The following is a 6,000-nucleotide window of genomic DNA, read 5'->3' as shown; positions in this document are numbered from 1 at the left end:
CCCACCTCCAGCTTCTGTTTCCTGCCCTTCTGTGAAACGTCCTGGATCCTCCCTGTAGCTCATCCTCTTTCCTTAAGCCAGTTGGAGAGGGTTTCTATTTCTTTTCATCAAAGCAGCTTGACAAAGATGAGGCATTTTGAATTCATTTTCCCTTACTGGCTTAAGTGTTCAGAAAGGAGAATACAGACTCTCAAGCATATAGAGCATGTGACAAAGTCTCCTCTTTTTTGGCAGGAGAAAAAATTTAAAGTGCCCAATTCTAGCAATTCTCTGGCATATATTCTCCCTGGTATTCCTCTCCTAGTATAATCCTGTGATAGAGCATAGTTTTTTGGTTATTTCTGTCAGTTGGTGGTAGATGGTACACATATTTTCCAATTTCAAGATGGCAACTGAGAAAGAAAACTGTCCCAAATAAGGTCTGGTACAGAAAGTTTTTGCAGATATAATTTAAAACTCCTTTTGGGAAGATATTGGCATTCCTGAGCAGTTTTCTGGTAGTTGAAGGATGTCAAGAAATCCTTCTGGAAAGTTTGTGCCTCACCATCTACGGAACTGACCATCCACCTTTGGGAAGTCTAATGTCACCAGGCGTATTTTACGCTGTATCATAACAAAGTACAGTTAAAAATTAAAAGCCAAAGTTCTCATATAAATAGAAAACAGCATGTTTCAAAGATTTTTAACTTATTAATGAGATTCAGCTTGTTTAAGAAATGCAGGAATTTCCAAAGTATTTATCATCAGTCAAAGAATGTAAAGTTAGATATCAAACTGGTTAATGTTCTTCATGACAGTAAAATATTTGTGAAGCTCTTTTGTCCCAGACAGAACTCATTTTCATTTTTACTGGACAGAAATCTGTAAGTTAACAACTGTTACTTCACAGTCTCTGCTGTAACCAATGGTAAATATTATTCCAAACAAATGTGCATTCCCCTGGAGGTGGGTAGTTCTCCTGCTGTACAGGAAGACTGAAAAAAATCACACAAGATTTCTCATTTACAAGTTTTGGAAAAATTTTCTTTAACAGTCAGTTCTTCTTTTTCTATAAATACCTTTAACATAAGGAAATCTTTGAATTGGCTGCCTCTTGTGGAGAATTTGAAATAAAACTTTGACACATGCTTTTCTCAATTTGGCTGAGAAGTCACTTTAACATTTAAATGTTAAAAATTATTAGTAAGGTCATCTAAGTACTAGAAAGCAGCTGTTAATTGGATGGGTTATTCCATTTGTTTTTGATAATCTGAGGCTACATCTTCAAGGTCCAAACTTGTAAAGATAATTTATATTGTAAAGAACTTGTGCATTTATACCATTTTTACCACTAACTTTTTTCCAACCATTTAAGTAATGAATTGGTTATATTCAGATATAGGTGGAAAATATTATTTTGCTAAATGGTAGATCCATTTTATGAAGCTTTATTGTTTTTATTAGAGCATCACACCTTGGCAAAAAATGTTATTTTATTATATATATTTCATGCCAGCACTTAATACCAATTGTAATTGCATTTTTCAAATGGCTTGTTAAATTTTACTATTAGATATTGAAGTCTGAACACTGTTTTTGCTGGCAATACATTTTCTATATTTAGATAGAAATAATTTTGGTAAACTATGATTTAACTATGATTTATAAACACATAAAGCACAGTGGAAAAGTCTTTTGGGTTGGTTTTCTTACTTATAGGTACCTTTTTAGTTTCATCCTTCTGTGGCAATCTAATTTTTTCTTGGATGAATGAAATCATTCATCCTGTGTGATTAACTTTCTCCATCATTTTGTTTTTGGTGGAAAGTTTAAGTTTTAATTATAAAAATATTTTTATCAGTAAAATTTTGCAAATCATGGCACCTCAAAACCTATCTTTCTTATGTTCATTTTGGATGAGCTGGTTGTGAGAAGGAGTAATTCATAAAACAAGACTTAGGAACAAAGCTGAGGTTTCCTGGGGGAAGAAGTGATTTTTGTGGTGAATGGCAGCGTCAGCTTCTGTCCAACTTCCCAGCTTGCTCTACAGATTCTGAACTTGCCACTTCCTTGAAATAGGTCTCTCTCTCTCTCTCTCTCTCTCTCTCTCTCTCTCTCTCATTATATATATATATATATATATATATATATATATATATAATGTGTACAGTTTTCATATGTGCATGTGTTTATATACAACTCCTCTGGTAGACCCCTGACTAAAAGGACTATTAGTACACTTTTGCAACAGGTAAACAAGAATAGGAACTAGCAAACCAGCCCCTCTCCCCAACAAGGAAAAATCCCTTAGAAGAACTTAACTTTTAAAATTTAAAAACCTCTAAATCTGAGGTTCGCTGCTTCCATAATTCCTTCCATTCATTAGTATTCCCAAACTGTAATAAAATACACTACACATATAGCAGTCTTGTGTTTGTGTTGTTAAACTGGCTTTAAAGATAGGGTAGCATCAAATGTATGTCTGCCTCAAGCAGGATTCTTAATTGCAAACAACTGAATGGACCATCTCTGATTGAAGGGCGTGTGCATATACGTACACACACACACACACAGTATTAAAGGAATAAAGCTACTGGGATGCTCAGAAGAATGGAGAAAGTTGGATAGTGGGGTTTGGAAAATAGCCAGGAGGACACCTGCAGCTAGGAGCACAGCCAGACATCCTGCCACAAAAATGATCTTTTGAGGTCATTTCTACCATCCTGGCTGCTCCTGGACACACAGATTGGCAGGTTTCTGTTGCCACAACTACCCTAGGAAACTAAACATCACTGTTATACTGCCACTCCTGCCAGGATATATTGTCTACTATCCACGTTGTGGGGTCATCTGCTTCTGACTCAGGTCCAAAGTGGGTACATTTGGTTGAGTCTGAGTGATGTGATGAGGCCCTAGGTGTAAAGGTGCCTGGGAAGGTACTGGATACTTGCAGTTTCTATAAGGGATGGAAGGTTCCTCTTGGCAGAAAACTCTCCAAATATAAGAAGGGGTAGTCAGCCAAAGAGGACAAAGGCCCTCTCTAGTGCCTTGGCATCTCTCCTCTATGGAAGTCAGCATGGGAGCAGCAGTTTAGGTGTGAGGAAGTACAGTCAGGAGTTCTTGGCTATAAGCAGCAGGGAAGCAGAGCTGGGAGAGACCAAGAGGACCAAGCTGAGCAGCCAAGTGCTGGATGGAGCTGAGTATGGTGCCCATGGGCCTCGAGGACTACAATGACCAGAATAAAGAGGACATCTGCACGGAGTGAGTGCTGTGCAGTCAGTCCACAGAGCCTAAGGGAGCATCTCTGAATCAGAGAAGAGGAACTACATCTGCAGCCCTGCTCACTACTGCCTGACAAAAGCAACCCAAGGATGGCTCACCATGGACATTTGTTCCTCTTCCAGCAGCGCTGACACCCGCTTCCGCCCAGGGGCTTTGCTCAGCTCATCTTACACACTTCCACACTCTGTCCACTCTGAGCCCTCTTGTCACCTAACTCCAAAAGAGGGAGGGGATTCTGGTGGTGGCAGTCAGGGCATGGAAGAGATGCCACTTACCCAGCATTTGTACTTGGGTGGATTTGAACAGAACCAATGTGAGACTTTATTCACTGATTAGATGACTTCCTTCTTTGAGGTTGTGAAAGAGATGAAATTTATCTCTAACTGTGCAACCTACAACTCTTATTTATATTTGTAAAATAAAATCAACCTACAAAATATCTAAGAATAGTTGACAGTTCTATGTTACTTAGTTTCGGGTAACAGGAAACACAATGGACAATACTTTAGACAAACAGGGGACTGATTTCCCCTGAGACAGGCAATTGTTATTCTTGGTTCAGAGATTCAAAGATATCAAGGCTATCATTTCTGTAATTCAAATGATTATGCTCTTATGGTCAGATATGGTTGACCACAAAGGTTCTAGGTATTATGACCACATTTCAGGTGGAAGAAGGTGTGAAAGGGATAGCTGGATCTCTTTCATTTGGAAAGCAAGAGTATTCCCTGGAGCCCAAGACTGCAATTATGGTTCACCAGCCAGAACATGTCACATGACCACCATAGCTGCAAGAGGGGACTGGGGACTTATTCTTTCTAGTAGATATGACTGTAGTGATGGACAAGAAAAAAGAATTTCATGGAACACCAGGGAACTGACAGAGCGTGCAAAGCCTTTCCAGCTGACAGTCAGACCTCGAGAAGGAAATGGGTGACTGTGAAGTATTGCAATGTACTAAAAGAGCACCGAGAGGTTTGCTTTCTAGACCCATTTCAGTCAACAAATAGCTATGTGGCCTTCAGTGAGTCAGACTTTATTTTCTCTTCCATAAAATGCTAATCTTTTCTATAAAATTAAATCATCATCTAGATTGTCAATTCTCGGACCTGAAATTTTACATTTCTATGTAATTAGTCTTGGTGCCTATGATGCTTTGTGAACAGATGAGGCAGAAATCACCCTGTGTGCATTCTGTTAGTCTTCCTAGATTAAAGAGGGACTTTTTTTGAGCACCTTTTGAGTCTTGGGCAATAGAGGCATCAAGTATGAATTTATTTTAGTGAGGACTTTAGATTGAAGTTTACTTTAAAATCTTTTAGGGAAAGACGTGTGTGTGTGTGTGTGTGTGTGTGCGCGTGCGCACACACACACACACACAGTACTAGGAGTTGAACCCAGGGCCTCATAAATGCTAGGCAAGTACTCTATCATGACTCTATCTATGTCCCCAGCTCTTTATTTATTTATTTTTTTAAAATTTTGAGACAGGGTCTTGCTAAATTGCCCAGGCTGGACTCAAACTTGCCATCCTCCTGCCTCAGCCTCCTAGTAGCTGGGATAACAAGTGTGTGCCACTGTGCTCTGTTGGAAATGATTTCCTTGAAGCAGGTTATTGAGAGTCCTCAATGGTGGTGAAGTTTCCAGTGAGATCCAGGACAGGCAAGGCCTAAGTCCTCAAGCATCTTCCCCACCAGTCTGCCATCTCCCTCAGGCTCAGATCACCGAGTAGACTCCATTTCCTGAAAGGCAAGCTTAAGAGGAAAGCTGAGGGAAGTGCAAGAGAGCTTTTGGCCAAGGTACCTGTTTCATTCTGCCCCCAAATTTCTTGCAGTAGGAATTAATCTACAATATTATTTGGGAAGGCAAAAGAGGATCCTATAGAGGTAGTGTCCATGGGAGAGGGGCATCAAGTATTCATGATGGACTGGCATAGCTGGGCAAGGTCTGGGATCCAGATTATACCTCTGCTATAGCTTGAGGTCCTCAATGACATACACTTCTCTGCCAGCAAAAGACTTACCAGAAAGGGAATATCGAGGACAAAAATGTCTAATTCACAGTTTTGCCTAAGGCGGTACAGATTAGGGAACTATAGGTTGTATTAGCCGAGCTGTAGCCCTCCACTCCTTCTGAAGTCAGCCAGGCCTGTGCAGTGTCCCAGCACCCTGGAAGGTGACTTTCCCCCTGCCTACAGATGATAGGCAGGAGCCAAATTGCCAGGGTTCACAGATCATTCTATTCTTCTGTTTATGTAGCTGTGGGCAAGCTACTTCATCTTTCTCTGTGTCTCTTCTGTAATAGGGGCAATAATGATCATGGCCAAGTTTAGAAGGTGTTTTAAGATAAAACGAACCAACAATAAAAAATTTAAAAAAAAAAGAAATATGGAAACTCTCAAAAAAAAAAAAAGATAAAACGAGTTAATGCACAAAAATCACCTAGAAAAATGTGAGCTTTCATTCTTCCTTCTCAGATCTACCCTCTGTGGAGAGTCTTTTCCCCTGCAGATGCTTTCTTTCACCAAGCTGAGTTTTCATCTCTTTTAGAATAATAATTCTTTTCTTGGGGGCTGCGTTCTAAAGTCTTTGGGTGATGATTATGGCGATAATAGGATATTAACCTTGGCAAAATTGTAATGAGGGAGGATGGACCCTAACACTTTGCAGTTCCTGACAGAGCAGGGGTAAAGGGAACTCATTTACTTTGAACACCCCAGGTCAGCATCTTCTTTAGGTG

This window comes from Marmota marmota, unplaced genomic scaffold (genome assembly GCF_001458135.2).
Source record: "Marmota marmota marmota unplaced genomic scaffold, marMar, whole genome shotgun sequence".
Taxonomy (NCBI): domain Eukaryota; kingdom Metazoa; phylum Chordata; class Mammalia; order Rodentia; family Sciuridae; genus Marmota; species Marmota marmota.
Note: the sequence above shows the minus strand (reverse complement) of the source record.